This window comes from Gasterosteus aculeatus, chromosome 18 (assembly GCF_964276395.1).
Source record: "Gasterosteus aculeatus chromosome 18, fGasAcu3.hap1.1, whole genome shotgun sequence".
Lineage (NCBI taxonomy): Eukaryota > Metazoa > Chordata > Actinopteri > Perciformes > Gasterosteidae > Gasterosteus > Gasterosteus aculeatus.
The window spans coordinates 14,108,263-14,125,233 of NC_135706.1; the positions used below are offsets into that span (position 1 = coordinate 14,108,263).

The 16,971-nt window shown below is 49.3% G+C and overlaps 1 protein-coding gene across 1 annotated transcript in view; it reads right to left on the reverse strand.

Moving 5' to 3' along the window:
- Window positions 1–16,971, reverse strand: part of lrfn2b (leucine rich repeat and fibronectin type III domain containing 2b) — a 62,632-nt gene that overhangs the window by 12,284 nt on the left and 33,377 nt on the right. The window contains exon 3 of the mRNA XM_078093545.1: window positions 15,986–16,072. The gene's annotated coding sequence lies outside the window, so the exon portion shown is untranslated. The remainder of the gene's footprint in view (window positions 1–15,985; window positions 16,073–16,971) is intronic.

The following is a 16,971-nucleotide window of genomic DNA, read 5'->3' on the forward strand; positions in this document are numbered from 1 at the left end:
ACGGGGAGCGGAGCGCCGAGGAGGCGTGTTCGGTGAATCATCGCTCGGCGGAGGACGGATTGGCGCGGAGGTCGGGGAGGTAGCAAAACGAGATCTCTCCCGACAAGCAGGGGTGCATGGGGGGGGGGGGGGGCGAGGGCGGGGGGGGCGCTGTAGACTCACTCCTTAACGCGGCCTGGGACCTCGGCGTGAACACTCATCACAGCTGCTGACGGATGCCGCTGGACCTCGGGGGCCACCGGGCCCCCGGCTTTTTAATGCTCCGTCTGGTCCGAGGTGGTCGGGGCGGGGGGGGGGAGCACTTATCTGAGCACAGCCAGGCCCACATGGTCCCCGAAGATAGACTCGGGAATACGGGGCTCAGACAATTTCGCTACTACTTCCGTACCATTGTGAAAGATTTAAGTCAATATTGAATTTCCTCCACATTCACAGCTTCCCCCGACTGCCTTATGCAAGCTGAAATTTCATTTCAGCGCAGCTCCGTAGGGTATGGACTTTGCACGGACGGCAGCTGGGTTTGAATAGCAAAGCGGACGGAGGAAAAAAAAGAAAAACATACAGAACCGCAGTGTGTCTCCTGGTAGCACAATACATCCAAAAAAATGAAGTAAAGTAAAATGGGAACCTGGATCCCAAGGTGCCTTCACTGTCTGGTTGAACCGTTACCAGCAGATGAATGTGGGCGCTAAAGCTACTTATCCAAGCTCTGTGCAAGGGGAGTCACAGAAGATAACTTGCTGTCCTCGTATCACAACTAAAGGGCTTTTTTAAATGGTAAACTTTGTACAGGTGCGAGTTTGTATTGCAACAAAATTCCATTCAAAGTTGGAGGACGGCGGATACATCCGGCTCTCAGATCGTATCCACACACGAAGTTCAGCTCAGAGTTTCAGTGCGTATCTTTGCAGAACAGCTCCAACAATTGCTCTTCATTTTAGATCGCTTAACAGCGGGCTTTCGCTTTAATTCCCCCTCTTGGAAATGTGCTCTGGGGGGCCTGTGAGTAAACCAACGCGACGTCGGGGGGGGGGGGGGGGGGGGGGGGCTGAAGTCCGCCTGTACATTACTGCAGCACCGCGAGAAGCCACATCACAGGAAGTCAGCGGAGAATCGATTTTCAGTTACTCTTTAAAAGGTGAACCATTGAGTTCTCTGGGAAAGAAATAGATGTTTTCTCTCTTGTAGCAAAACACCGTGTTTTCTCCTGGCGACCCAACAGACACGAATACCCACTTTTATATGTAATTATATTGGTTTGTTTTTCATTTCATGCCTCCTGCTTTTCAGATTGCATGTTTGTCAGCTGCAGCCGGCGCACACAGCGGCCCGCGAGTGGGCCGGGGGAATGTGGGAGGATGTATTTATGCAGCTCGACCGAGCTCCGACGCGCAGAGTCGTTGACTCATTTACAGCAAACATTCATCCCGAAAACCCACGACCCAAGACGAGATCCCTGCAGGCTGCGAGCGCCCCTCCCGCCGCCGACGAGACCAACGTGTGCTCAGGTGGCACACGGCCGCTGTTCCACATCACACGCATTCCCGCTAATGAGAAACCGTCGTTCAGACACCGAAAATGAGCCTGAGCGTGTTTGCATTGCCAGAACGAGAATGCTCCCCGTTAGCACACAGCTGGGGGGGGGTCACCGATAGCAGGTCCCCTTCTGCTCGGCCCCTAATTGTTCTCCTCTGGGAATTAACTCCAAGGATTAAATGTCACGTCCTTTCTATGCAGCATATATCTATATATCATGATGTTGCTCATAAATGCAAATTGTTGAACCCGCATTTACCAGCTCATGTTTGTCTTTGATCCCCTGCAATTGAGGGGTGAGAGTTTTTGGAGCCGCCTGTCAATCACAGTAGGCCCGCCCCGAAAGCATGCGCCCCATTTGTGGTGTGTTTGAGATGGAGAGCATGAATCACGAGTCGCTTGGACAGGAAGCTGCCGCCTTGGTTGCTCACATCGCACGGGCAGCGGTACTTTGCTTGTTTCCTCCGTGCCGTCAAATAAGTTACTAAACTCCTTTATTTACTTTACTTTTGTAATCTGCATTGCCATATTCTGCATTTCGCCTCGGGACGGGTTCGGCTCAGATGTGACAATCGGACAGATCGCATCCGCGGGATTTGGGGGCGTAAGTCTGCGCGTTGAAACATTTGTCTCCGCGTCGGAGCGGCTAGAGAAGCAGGATCAGGGCCCTGATATTCCATCTAATCTCCGAGGCGCGGCAGACTAGCTCATATTAGCATTCCACCACCGTTGGGTTTTTGTGAACAGCTCTAAGTAGCAAATCTGCCTGTCGTCTGCCGAGTCGGCACCGTGTTGCATTGAGTTTGCACTTTAGCGGATGAACGCAGAGTGCAGAGCTTAATCGAGACGGATGAAGTTGTGACCCGCGGAGAGGAGCCGAGGTTTCGGGGGAAGGAACATCAGGTCGGATGGGTTCGTCCATTCGTCTGCGCTGCGGCGGGCGACTACTGGGGGAAAAAAAAAATTCGCTGACAAACATCTCAGCTGCATATTCTTCCTCCCACCCGCGGCGTTATTCATGCATTTAGATTGTTGTGTTGCACGTCGCGCAGAGGCAGCGGAGGAGTGACACGTTGAACACTTCATATCGACGTCTCTCTCTCCAGAAATCCTGACACGGTGACTCTAAAGAAAGAAGTCGCAAAAGAAAAAGTGCAAGTCACTGCAACCAAAAATACCAGACCGTTGCACCCACACACACACACACACACACACACACACACACCCACACACACACACAAAGCGGCTTCAAAACTACTCGCTGGTCAACGCGTCTGATTCGTTGGGCCATGAATGCACCTGACCTGAGCTGCACTGAGGTGATGAGACTAAACGACTGCGTTTCATAACAGCTTTTTTACATGTCATGCACGGATGCTGACGCTTGTGTTTGCTCAAATCACCGGGGTCAATCACAGCGCCCCCCCCCCCCCGTCTCCCCCCCCCACACACACACACAGCACTATACTTTGCAATGTGTCTCCGTCAGCTGCAGTGCCAGTCTGAGTCCTCCCTAATGGCTGCAAGTGTTTTTGCAGTTACACCGATCGCATTTATCCAAAGCGACGGGGGCGTTTTCACGAGAGCCACTGGGGGGGGGGGGGGGGGGATCAGCTTATTCAGCTAACAGAGGGAAAGGAAAACACGCTGGCAGTCCTTCCACACTCCGTCTGTGGCTCCGCCTGCATCTCTCTCAGCCAAAGTAGGAGTGACATCGCGGAGCGGCCTCTCCGTTGTCTGGCTAATCAACACTCCCCCCCCCCCCCCGGCGCCCTGAGCGGCCCCTCGGATCCCTCTGTGGCGTGAGAGCGGCACTCGAGCGACGGGGATTTTACATTTGAGATGTTGTGCTGGCAATCGCACGGAGGGATGAGAGGCAACGTGTGAGAGGAACGCCGGAGCGAAGGTTCCTCAGCATCAACGCAGAGTCGTTTTATGGTGTCGAGACCGCAGAGGTACATCGACGACGACGACGGTTCAGTCGACACGACGAGTCAGAGCCAAGAGAGCCGGGAGATCAGTGTCTCAAAAACTGCACTGTACGTTTGAATTAATCAAACCGCACGTCTAGACTGCCAGCGTGCCAGACGTGTCTCTCGAAGGCGACTCTTAAGACGAGTAGAGCGCGGTCGCAAAAAACCTGTTGACCCGAACATTAATCACGGTCCACGGAGACGCTTTCTGCTTCACACCGAGTGTTACTTACTTACCCAGTGTTTTGTAATGGTGGACAGCTCTAAACCGCCATGTAATATTGATACAAGTGTCCCGTGTGCAAATGTGGTATAAAACACTGATAGAACCAGAGAAAAGAAAGCCAACCCAAGTGGTGGAAATTATAATACGTGCAATGATGTTCAGTGGTAGAATTGTACTTTGTGTGTTATTAGATATTAGTTATTACATTAGCATGTTAGATGAAGTGAATGCAATTTGAATCAAACACAATTTATTGATGTTAATCATGTAAACACTGCACACATTAACATCCTGGACGTCCCCTGCCGCCGTGACGCGGCGGCGGCCTCTCAACCTCATCCTCTGCACCGAAGATCACGTTGCCACAGATCACTGACTTTCACGCTCGGGCCTCTCCCCCGGGGACGACACCGGAGGAGTCTGCTCAAATGCCAGGGCGGCCCGAGCGAAGGGCAGCGCGCGGACCGCTTCCCCGGCGCGGGCGGCTCCCCCTCTGATGGCGTCCCGTGGGAGCGGAGGTCAGCTGATGGAGGTAGGGAGGAGTACAAAGCCAGATAGGGCGAGTGCAACCAGTGGGATTTCTTACTTCAGAGAAAACATCCGGGGGCGGGTTTGCAGGGAGGACATGGCGGAGGTTTGCAAAGTTTAATGGCAAACTTCAATCTTCAAAGGAAGAGATCATGATTTGGTTTGAAATAGAACCCTTTATTCTCCTCTCCGGTGCTTTCAAAGAGCACTTCAGATTTTTGCATTAAATAGGACGCTTAGGGCTTACTCTCCCCTTCGCAGAGGGACTCCCTCAAGGTTGAGTTTTTTTAAAGAGGATTGTCTCCTTTTTATCTTACTCTTGCTTATCTATTTTGCAATCTTGCCAGTATATTCATTTATATTTGTCGATATTCTCGTTCTGTTCTTTCATGTTATTCTCCTGTTGTAATCTTTGAACAAACTGGCACAATAATTGGCTGGGGGGGCGGAGAAAGTTCTTATCTTACGTTGTGGTTGAGATAGAGGCAGAGGTACGTGCATTGCTGGTTGCTAAGGCAACGGTTAAGAGATTCCTTAGTGTAATCTGTGAAGATCATTGCACGATTCAAACAAGGAAATAATGGGGATGGTGTAACGGTCAAGGAGTTAGCACGAACTAGCTCACGCAAAAACGCGAACACACGCCGGAATGCCTTGAAGCGGAACGTTGGGAGCGCTGAGCGGAGCAGCAGGTGGTGCTTTAAAAGTCGCCCTTGAGCAAAGCGCTCGGCTTCGCGCTGCTCGTTCAGCGGCAGCGGCTCCAGGATCCCGACGTCAGCCGGAATGTCGAAACTGTGAAATGTAAATTACCAGTTCGATGAGGCTCCGGGGCACTCAAGGACACGACAAACCTCAGTACGCGCTGCTGTGCACGTTGAAGCTGGGAGGGTTCGTGCAGACACACAACACATAAACTTTACCTACACACTGCACATCATCTCACTTTGATGTTCTTTACTCTCCCCTGCTCCTGATTATTTATGACGTTCCCTTTGCACCAAGATGGGACTCGCCTGCATCTGCAGCTATAAGCGAGTCACAACACGCATCCATTATGCATGCGGCTCGGCGCTCACGTCTCCCGGACTCTGAGGCCGGTCGGCAGGAGCCAGCGGCGGCACGGGGGGGGGGGGGGGCGCGTTTGGGAAATGGACTTCCTCTCTGGATGGCCTTCCCCACTGAGCGCCATGCACCAGCAGTCACACGATGACCTTGTTTTAATCAAAAGGCGCCATCGCCGTCTTCTCGCATCATCGTAAACCGTTCGGACAAAGGGTTCATCGCATCGACGCAGACCTGAGGAGAGTTTTTTTTTTTAGATCTCGAAGGATCGTTTGAAGGTATCGTCTTTTATTCAAACACAATAGGTACGACATGAAGAGGAGACACATCCAATGAAGTCCTCTTCATGTATTGGTGGCTTTATCGGTAATGGCATCGAGGTAAAGCCCGACCATCAAAGTCAGTCCAGGTCAAAGCCATTCCTCACGACACGTTGTATTATAACCACAGATTAAACTCTACAGGACAGGACTACTTCCCTCGCTGTGATATGATCTGCAAATCCTCGTCATCCTGTAGTTCGTCCCACTTCTCATCACTAGTACAACTCTGGACACCGGATACCCCGGTGCTTCGGGTCCTCGCCGTGGTTCCTCCTTCACTTCCCGAGCGGCTCCTTCCTTCTGCACTGACAGACGCGTCCCGCTTCCTCCCACGCACGACGAGCCCAGCACGCGAATGGACTGCGTTCTCACTCAATCAGGGACGATTCGCCACACACCCGGTTCTGCACATGTTGGACTGCAGACAGCAGAATGGGGCTGGCTTGGCAGGCTGATGACCAGGACGCCGATATGGAAGCCGGCGTTGGCGAGGGTTCAACGTTTATAGTAAGGGGGGGGGGCATTTCACAGGTCATTCCGCTCATCCCGATAAGAGTGGAATTGGTATTGTAATGTGGTTTGTTCTCTATTTAGTCTGGGTCAGTTTCAGCGCAAATTAAAGTGGGCCCCTTTTAAAAAAAGTATTCTATTCTATTGTCCACATAAATAGTTTTTCTCCAATTAATTTATAAACATTTTCTGGACGTTATTCAGCATATTGAATATGCTCTTTTTGGCTCAGATACAAACATCAGACTTGATGCAGAAGTGCGAGTCGGTCCGCCAACGCTCATTTTAACCCCTATATGACCTGCAACCATTTAAACAAATAATTGCATTGCAATCGTGTTGGAATATGTTCTGATGAACTAAATGTTGGCTTGAATTAAACACTTTCCCCCAAAGCCACATGATGAAAGTCAACTGTGTTTTGGCAATTTGATTGGCGGCTGTTTATTTGGGCAGATTGGCCAGGAAGGAGGGAGGCGGGCTTAACAGCCCCAGAAGGTAAAAGTAATAACCGTAGAGAGCGCCTATAGTGTCTTTCTTTTCACTCAACCTTCCAAAGACCAAGTGGTGAAAGAAAACCCGACCAAATGCAAGTGTGTCCAAAGAAACTCAAAACTAAAAAAGTTAGAGGGGATTACACACTGATTAAAACACAGCTAGGAATATTAAATTACACAGCTGCCATTAATCCCCCTAAATGTCACACAATGTTCCTTTAACAAGAACATAATTAGTGAGGGACTTAAAAGGTTCACTTCTCTGTGCAGTCAAACCCAGGTGGGATTTGAACCAGCACTGCCCCTCCTGTGACGGGGAGGCTTCATACCACCCAGGAGAGGTTCATCGCCTTTGGAAGGAACGATCGATCGCAGCCCGCGGGGCCGACCGGGTTTGGAAGTCATCGTTGTGAAGATGGCGACGGCGGCGGTGGTGCTGACGATGATTGCGGTCTCACTGCTGCGAATGGAATCCCTGCGGGTGTCGCGTCCGAGTCCCCGGCACACAGACGGGTTTGATCAGAGCTCTGAACATTAGGGCTAAACCCCTCATTAGTACAGAGATGACAAACCGTTGAGCAAACAAACACAGAAAAAAGTGCTGTTTGGTGCCGCGCGTGGCAGCTGCACGCGGTTATTTTCAGCATCCCAATTTGAGGCTTATGTAACTTATATATTACCGCTGATCTACAAGCAGACGTGACAGGCGCCGCCGTTCACCGGTTTCCTGCAGCTCTCCCGCCGCCGCCACAGGGACCCAACGGGGAGGTTTTGTCGAGTTGATTCCGAGGTGAGTCTGATGCACCACGGGGAGTCTCTCCTTTTGAGGACCGCCGCGCACGAGCGGCTGACCCACTTTACGCTGTTTGCCGTTTGTTGACTTTGCTTTTTGTCAAGGTGCTCCACTGGGAGTTCTCACGGACCGGATTACGGCTGCTGACTGTAAAAAAAAGGAATTAATTACCTTATAAAAATGTATTGATGGAACACAGGGTAATCTGCTAAGTAATGAAAGCAATTAAAGCACAATGCAATATTAATAAGGGAGGATTTATCTGCTCTGCACTTTGCCCGAGACCCACAAATTGCTTTTTCTCCCCAGGGAGAACTACGGCCCCTCAAAGTGCAGTTTGCATCCCAGGCAAGGGCCAAAGACGAAGATTCAAGGAGGCATAAATTGTCTTACTCCTCCATAAACACTCTGCAGATCATTTCTGTTCTGTTCTCCGCTGTCAGATAAGTCATTGGTGTAATGAAAAGCTGTGTGTGTGTGTGTGACCGGTGGGTATAGTTCGCCGTGGAAGCGCTGACCTCACGGGGATAAGATGCCATTACGCTGCTCATTGCAACCCGCCGCACGTAATGAGGAAGATGTGTTCTGGGCCGAAGCGGAGCCCGAAAAAGAGACGAGCTGCAGATGCACTCAGGGAAGCAGGACTTCACCGTCTCCTCATACGCACGGTATTCTCAATTAGCCGCCGAAAGGACGACTCAACAGAAGACTGCTGGACGTTTAGTAGAGCGGTTCGTCCAACTGGGATCCAGTTCACGGGGTTTCAACTCCAGACTACAGAACAATGTTGAGCAAATGGAGACAGCATCAGTGTCGTCGTCCCCGTTACGTTAATACAAAAATAAAAGCGGCGTTTGCTGAATCATGAAAGCCCATCATGGACATGACATTATTATCAGCGACAGCTTTTATTAAGCCTCGGGTCTCTGACACGCTGAAACACATTCCCCACCCGAGCCGGACGTCTTGACCCTTTTATTAAACGCAGCAATGTGAAAGCTCGGCAGTCTGGCGGAGGTTCAAACGACATTTTAACAGACTCTACTGTGGCGCGCGTGAGCCACGGTGCACAGCGATGCTAATCTCTGCACAACCTTTTAGGGGTAATGCAGCTAAAACCCATTAGTCTGCGGTCTCACTGGGGTAAGTGCCGCTACGCGCTGAAGCCGCGTGCCATTGAATCCTTTCAAGCCTCACATGATATAACAGATATAATAGAATTAATTAAATGGCTTTGGCTGATTCAAAAGATTCCACGTCAACCAAAACATCTTGGCAAAAAACAAACCATTTTCTTGCTCTTTCTGCAGCTTTCTCCGTGCAATAAGCTGTTCGCTACGATCAAACCTGTTTAAAATGGCCCCACAAGCCGGGAGAAAAACACACTCCCCTCAAAACGTATTACAGAATGCAATTCAGTTGTGTGGGAGCAGAAGCTTAGCTGCACTCATATTTCATGTCTCAATACGAGCTGCTCTGCAGATGTACCTTCAACAATGGGCGCGCTGTAATTCACATCCCACAGAATCTATTTGTATGTAATCCACGGAATTAATACGTGTAACTCCACGATGGATGGATGGAGTTATTTGTCGTGCTACTTCAAAATATTTGAGCCCAAACTATCCAAGTAGATCTGTCGAATTAACTTCAAGTGATGAGGAGTAATGTATTAGTTGTAGTTAAGCTATTTCTATCACAACCTGTTGTTCCCACAGATATTGGGACACGTTTGTTTGAGATGTTTGTCAAAGAGGCTCCCGCAATAGTTCAAGTTTATGTAAAATCCACGCGGCCCGAGAGAACGGCGCTTGGCGGGAACAGTCCCCGCGGGACGCCGACTCCAGGGCAGCCCCACCTGTGCAGATCCATCAGTTTGTTCTGCAGGCGACAGGATTCTGACACCGTCGAGCCGCAAATCCCTGTTTGTTTGCTCCAGGTGTCTCACTGACACCACCCACCCTCCACCCAGCACACAGTGACTCATGGTTAGAGGGCCAAAGCCTGAAAAATCACGGCTCCCTCTGCAATTATCAACAATTATGTTGAGTTTTGTGCGGCGTGATGGGGGAGACAGCTGCCACTGGGACGGTCGGGTGTCGGCTGCTCCGCCCGCGGCCCGGATGGATGGCAGATGGAAATCCAAAAGGCGTTCGTCGTGAGCGAGGGGCTGCAGGACAGTGTGAGCTGGTTGCTGAAAGCATTTGGGTCAGCAGATGAAAGGTAGCAGCGCAGGTCAGCGCGGGGGTCGGCGGCGCAAGCCGTCTTTTTGTTTATTACACGTCTCCTTGTGGACCGTTGAACCAAAGGATCAGGAGTCATTCAAAGAGGTCTGCTGTAATTCCAAATCCGTAACTCCCCTTTGGTGGATCTGCTGTGATCCCGGATCCAAATAAAACCTCTGAGAGGATCAAAATGAACCCTTTGCTATACCGGATTATTAGGAAGACGCTCCGTCTAACAAGGGTTTACTGTATAGTCTGTAGTTTCTCAGAATCCGGATCAGCAATATAAAGCCGCTGATTGTCTGCATGTGTGGACGATCTGCGCTCTGCTCGAGGTCCCGGCAGCCTCCTGTCAAGAACCTCAGTCGAAAGACAAAGAGGAGGTGAGATGGGAAATATGTAGATTCATCATTACTGGATTGCTGCTCATCGGAAACACAATCATGAGTAAACCTGAGTTGCGTAGTTTAGATCCACGGCTGATATTAATAAACTGAGCCACTGCGGCAGAGTTCACGTCTGCGTTCTTCAGGTATTTGTACAAATACAAAGTTACTGCCTGATGCTTTTTCTATCTCCGCCCCCCCTCGTCTGCGTACCCTCACCCTCACAGCTTCACCTCCACAGAGTGCCGACCGGCTTTAATATCTCCTGCTCCGGTGTGACTGCAGAGCATTCAAACAAAGACAAAGTCGAGCTCATCAGTCACACTTTAGTTTACATAGCAGGCATTTTGCTGATGCCTTCGTCCGGCGTGACTCTGGGACTCGCGAGCAGGTGGAAGAAGCTTGACTCGTAGTTCTCCACCGAGTGCTCCGGGCAGATTGCAGCAATGTCATCGAGGCTCTGGAATTGTGTCATGTGATAGAATGCGGCAAAAGCGAAATAAAAGGGCTTCTGATTGTGTTTACAGTCCCTGCTCATGTGCATCGTCATCGTCGACAGGCAAGTAGAGTCAAGGGGGACTACACAAATACTTGGCCGACCACACCATTCTAATGATCATTTCCTAAATATAAAACGCCTGGTGAACACGTGCAGGTGAGGAGCCTGAGGAATTATTCAGTCAAATGGCAATTTGAAGAAATGAAAATGTTGAAATGATTAGGTTCCTTTTTCATTTTGTCTGGAGTGCGTTTGCTTCAATGTCATTACAGCCACACGCTTAGAATTACTATTTCATCTGAAAACCAGACTTTTCACGACGCGGGTTTTACAGAAGCGTTTTTCCCTTTAAGGCCGACAGCATCAGAGTCGATGATGTTTTTGCACGAACAGCGGCGCTAAGAAATCCTTCTGCTAAACAGCGCTGCCTGCATCCAGAAGTTAACCGAAGGGACGGAACAGGCAGCCGACAGATGTACAACAGCTGTTTCCAGAGGGGAAAAAAAAACGTCTGAAAAGGCACAGTATCATTAAATAAACCGTTTAGGCTTTTAGACCTTCGTCAGCACAGTGGAGATTTTATAAAGAGCCTTTTCTAGTTTGATAACAGCTACAATGATCTAAGACGCCACTGGAGTTAATTAGGTGTGACGGCTGTTCAAAAAAGACTAAGTGGGGGAAGACAAACGTTCCAGCCAAGTAAACAAACATTTTCCACTAAAAGTTTGGCCCGTTCCCAGAGACCCGGAGGAGGGAGGAAGTGTGTTTTGTTAATCCTGATCCCGGGGATCCACCTGCAGTGATGATGCGTCCGTTATGGACAGCGACGATAAAACTGATTAGGGCAGCTGATGCAATCGCCCCCATCGGGAAAAGAGTGATACGGGATTATTGCCCAGAGAGAAATCAACCGCAAACACTCGTTGATCCACTTGATGATAAGAGGAGGGTGTGTGTGTCCGTGTGTGTGTGTGTGCAGATACACTGCAAGGTGTCTTGGTGGACGAGCCTTTATTTGGAGTCTCTGAAATGAAGGAAGGTTTTCATCTGACGAGAACATGAAACATGACAAAATCCCAAATAAAAAAAGACTATCTGCTGCCCTACAAAGAACAGCTGACTTCAAAGTTATTTTTTCTCTATTTCAAATGCATTGAAAAGTTCCTTGTTCTGCGCTGCCTTTTGAGGAAGAACTACGCGTCCGTAATGGATTTGTGATTAGTAGCGCGCTCATGCATCACTCAGAGTGAAACAGACCTACAAAGAAGGTAGAACATGGATTTATTTAATTGACAGTACTTATGAGTGATTCACGGTGTAATCCAAAAGAGATGAAACAACGCACACGAGGGAGGATTCCACGCAAATACACGTTAACTTCCACTGAATCACGTGCATATTGCGAAGTACAGTCGAAGTGGTGTCATCCTCTCAGCGAGGATCCATTTTACATCTCGCAGAGCAACTTTCGGCGCCTTCATCGGCTTGATTTCTAATTGCCGGATGTCGCAGCTCGATTTATCCAACAAACATTTCATCCTTGTTCATTGAAAGGTATTTTCATATAAACAAATATTCATTAAAAAAAAACAGTAAAGCATTGGGAATGAAAAAAGGTTACAGTTGAAAAGTAAACCTTTCAAAGTAAATCCTTCCAGAGTTTCACAATAAAAGCCCGATAGGATCGGGAGAGATCACGACCATTCACTGCGGCTTAATAACACCAAACAGCAAAGCTGACAGGATTGGAATGAATTGAGGAAGACATTGTTAAGTGAAGGAGAGGAATCAGAGCAGACATGTGATGACGGGATGAGTAACGTCCCTCACTTCACAGTGAAAGCAGTTCTCTCTCATCTCTTATCGAAAGCAACCAGCCGGAGCTCAGCTATGGATTAAAACACAACCTTTCATTTGAGAGTTCACAGAACGAGATCAACAGATTGGAAGTGATTGGGAAGGACCTTCAACATGCTGGTGTGAAAAGTAATTTTAATCTCGTTAGAGGCGGCAAAGGAGGTAACCAAAAGACGCCGGGAGATTTATCTTCATATATTTGATTCATCTCTGCATGTGTACATACACACAGAAGAAGCTAGAAGTCACGGTTGGAGATTTTCCCAAGATGTGCACCTGTTTTCACGTCCGCATCGGAGAGGACACAAAGCAAGTGAACAAGCCCACGAGGGACGGCGTTGTGTAACAGGCGGTCGCGGCATCTGAAGTGAAGCCAGAGACACCTTCTCTCCTCGGTGATATTTTAACGCTCACAAAAGGTTGGTGTGGGAGGAGAGAGCCGGTTGTGTTCACCAATTAACCCTGACGAGCGTTTCCAGCTGGTGCTAACAGGTTTGGCCTCTTCTCGTGGCACGTGACGGGAATGAAGCACATCAGGATTTTGTCATTTCAAAGTATAAATGTTATGATCTCAGGAGGCTCCAAAACCTGTTTTATTACACATTGTTTGCAGTTGCTTCCAACACTCCTCGTTATGCATTTAGGCATCATGACATTAAGAAGTCTGATTACAAGCAGGTTTCATCATTATAAGATGTGGGTTTATTTTTACCTGGAGAGACGTCACGTTACTAAAGTTTGGTGTTCAAACCAAGTGAAAAGGGGATGGTACCATATGAGATTCCCTATTTGTTTAAATTAAGTATCCCTTCTCTTATTAAATTAAATACAAGACCTTTCTCCATAACACCAGTCAAGCTCATAATTAGTTGTTATCTGCGTTAGTGCACATGTCAGTATTAGTGGATTTGACTGCATTAGTGTACATGTCAGTATTAGTGGATTTGACTGCATTAGTGCACATGTCAGTATTAGTGCGCATGTCTGCATTAGTGCACATGACTGCATTAGTGCACATGCCTGTATTAGTGCACATGTCTGTATTAGTGCATATGACTGTATTAGTGCACATGCCTGTATTAGTGCATATGTCTGTATTAGTGCATATGCCTGTATTAGTGCACATGCCTGTATTAGTGCACATGCCTGTATTAGTGCATATGTCTGTATTAGTGCATATGGCTGTATTAGTGCATATGTCTGTATTAGTGCACATGACTGTATTAGTGCACATGTCTGTATTAGTGCACATGTCTGTATTGGTGCATATGTCTGCATTAGTGCATATGACTGTATTAGTGCACATGCCTGTATTAGTGCACATGACTGTATTAGTGCACATGTCCGTATTAGTGCATATGCCTGTATTAGTGCACATGCCTGTATTAGTGCACATGATTGTATTAGTGCACATGTCTGTATTAGTGTTATTCATAAGGAGGTAAAACAAGTTCCAGTGGGAGCCGAGGCCATTGGACACACAGCGTTATCGCAGGACGGTGAGCGAGTAGTTCTGGTGGGAAGCCCTCTTTCAGCCCATTAGAGAGACATCAAGTGCTCCTAATTAACTCATACTGTGCCATTTTGACCAATTCATTGGACGCAATTAGAGAACGCTTGATATCTGCTGAGAATTAGACTGCATGTCCGGTGTGAGAATATTCTGAACAAACACTGTTCTATTCAAGCGTTCTGGTGAAAATGGGGAAAGATGGCGGATGCGATCCACGATACATTTTGACATTGTGATATTTTCTTTAATAACCAGTGAAATAAAACATCCAAAATACACAATAAGATGTATTTGCGTTTTTGAGTGAAGGGGAAAACGCCTTGATCCTTGAATCCTAGCTTCCTAGCTCCCTCATCCCATTTGCATCAGTGACAGGTAACTTGTGCCGGTGGAGTTCGTCCTTAAGAGGATCCAACCCGACACCTGGGAGGTGGGCCACGGATTGTGTAAACTCGGCGCTGGTTGCGTTGGAAATCCTCACATCACCCGTGAAACACAATCAGAAGGGCTTCAGCCGGGGGAACGCTCTGACTTTCGTGGGCAATTCTCAGACTGATCCACTCAGCGGCTCTTTGGGGATGAGATGAGTCGACAGAAAGAACGCGACTGATGAAAGTGATGAAATCCTGTCTGCGCAGGAACCCTCCCCGGGGCTTTTTTTTTAAACTTCAAAAAGAGAAAATCAGTTTGATAGGGGTGAAGGAGCAGCGTGGTAAGACAAAAGAGGTTAAGGCTCTAAAATAATACTCATCAAGTCAAGTCAAGTCAAGTCTGCTGCGAGTACAAGTTCATATAAAAGACACATCAAGCGTCTCTCAGCTTGACTCCGCTGATCACATCTGAAGCCACATCGTCCTGCTTGGTTGGAGGTTAAGTTTGGTTAAGACATCCAGCAAAGCACCCGGGAAAGTAATTCAGGAGCCTAAATGCAGGAGCATTACCCCCCTGATATACGTGGTTCAGAGCTCAGGGGATTGATGACGACTAAGGGCCACAAAGGAAGCATGTAGACCCGGGACAGTCTCTCTGGATCCCCATTCAAACATTGCACGTGGTGGGAAAGACGAGGCTGAAGGCCTCCCGTCCGACCGGGTTGCTGCGGATTGATCCGCTGTTCGAGGGCACGCAGGTGATGCGCGGCCGCCCCGCGCGGATGAAAGAGGCATCTGCCGTCACAGTCGAGCATCCGTCATTCCTCGGTACAGCTTTGGATTAGCTTGAAGAGCGATGAACCCCTCAGAGGCCCCCACAGCACTGACAGATCCGGCCTCCCCTTCTTCTCCTTCTAAACCTTCTCCAGCTCCGCTGCGTACAAACACTCCTCCGTGATTTGTCTTCATGTCTGCGAGCGGTTTGAGTTCTATTCGTTACAGCAGCAGCGCGTTGAGATGTCAGACCAGCACATTTCGGTCGGTGGAGGACTCGCTGTGAAAACACTCGTGGGGTGTTTGGGAGGATTTTAAGCGAGCGGTTCAATATTTGCTCTATGACGGGAGCTGCTTAATGATATCGTGCTGCTAAAATGGATGAAATCTGTGGTTGAATTAAGCTTCAGTGGTTTCTTACACAACATAGAAAAGGTCACTGCGTAGCGCGCTTGTTTATTTGGAAGCTTCATTGAGTCTTTATGGAGGCGGATGCTAACTAGCGGCGGACATCGCAAACATTGAGTTGCATGAAGCAGAGGCGACGTATTTCTACCGTCCCTGCGGCGCTCGGCTGCGCCAATCACAAGGACGCGCTGAGGGTCAATCCCAGATCAGCAGCTGTCCGACTCAAAACCAGATAACAAAACATCAAATCCTAAATGGGATCAAATCTTAATAGTTTGAGTTTTTACTGACATTGGCTTTGGATTGGCGAGCCCACTACCACAGTCCCTCTCCGCCCCGACCCGTCCTCTAGAGTCGCCTTTAAGCAGAGCTGCAATCCGTTAATCCGTCCCTCAACGCGGGGTCCTCATTTAACCTCCTAAATACAGGTAGCGGTCTGTGCCAGCAGAGGACATCCGTGTTCCCTCAGGGTGCTCGTCCTGTTGGACCCCCCCCCCCCCTTACCTGCGCCGTGCTGCCTCTCTGCCATGGGTTCGCTCACGGGCTCGGCCCGCTGTTCACGGCCTCGGCGTCTCTGGCTCGCTCAGCGACCTGGAAGAGACGAGCAACAGAACGCCTTCAGCTTCGCCTGCTCACCCGATTCATTCCCGCAGTAAACATCGCTAACTTGGCTTCGCGGTATCAAAGTCTTCCTCTGGAGTTAATTCGTGTGACGCCACCATGACGGAGGGAACTCCTCTCCTCCGCCCTCTGATGGCTTGAGGAAACAAATTGGAAGTAGACTTATGGATGTAGAGCTTAAACAGCTTCCTGTCCTGTGATGATTTATAGAGTAACAGTGCAGGACCCCCCCCGTCCCCCGAGACCGGTTCCTGTAACACCAGTGTCCTGTGAGTGGTCTCCGCAGGGACGGAGATGAATGGTAGCGGCCTTCTCGCCGCTCTGACATTTACAGCTAATTTGCACGCTTTACATTTGAGCTGCGTAGCTTGTGTTCCTGTCCAGCGGGCGTCGCGTTTCCTCGCCCCTCATGTCCAGGGAATATGGATTTGACCCACGGCGTCCCGCCCCCCCCCCCCCCTAACCCCCTCGCAGTATTCCCTCTGCCGGTGCGAGAGCAGCACCGCGGGAGGACTCGGTATCGATATTGGCAAACCCCCGTCTGGCAGAGGAAGCCGATGAGATGCACGGACACGGCGGCCCGATCTGCAGAGTTCCAACAGCTCGTCCCGGAGTCATCGCACCTGCATGCTCACCCGGCCCGTAAACCCTCCCTCACCGCTCCGAGACACCAGGCTCTAAACCGCCTACCTCACCCGGGGGTAGAAGTAAAAACGAGGGGGGGGGGGCATTTAGGTGTCACTCGGAACGGTGGAGCTGGGGTAACGAGTGAAAAAGGTAGAAAACTGCAGCTGCAGTCTTCAATAAATAATCAGCGAGGTGCTGTTATCCAGCCAAGCTGCATTCAACACACACGAGAGCGACTGAGC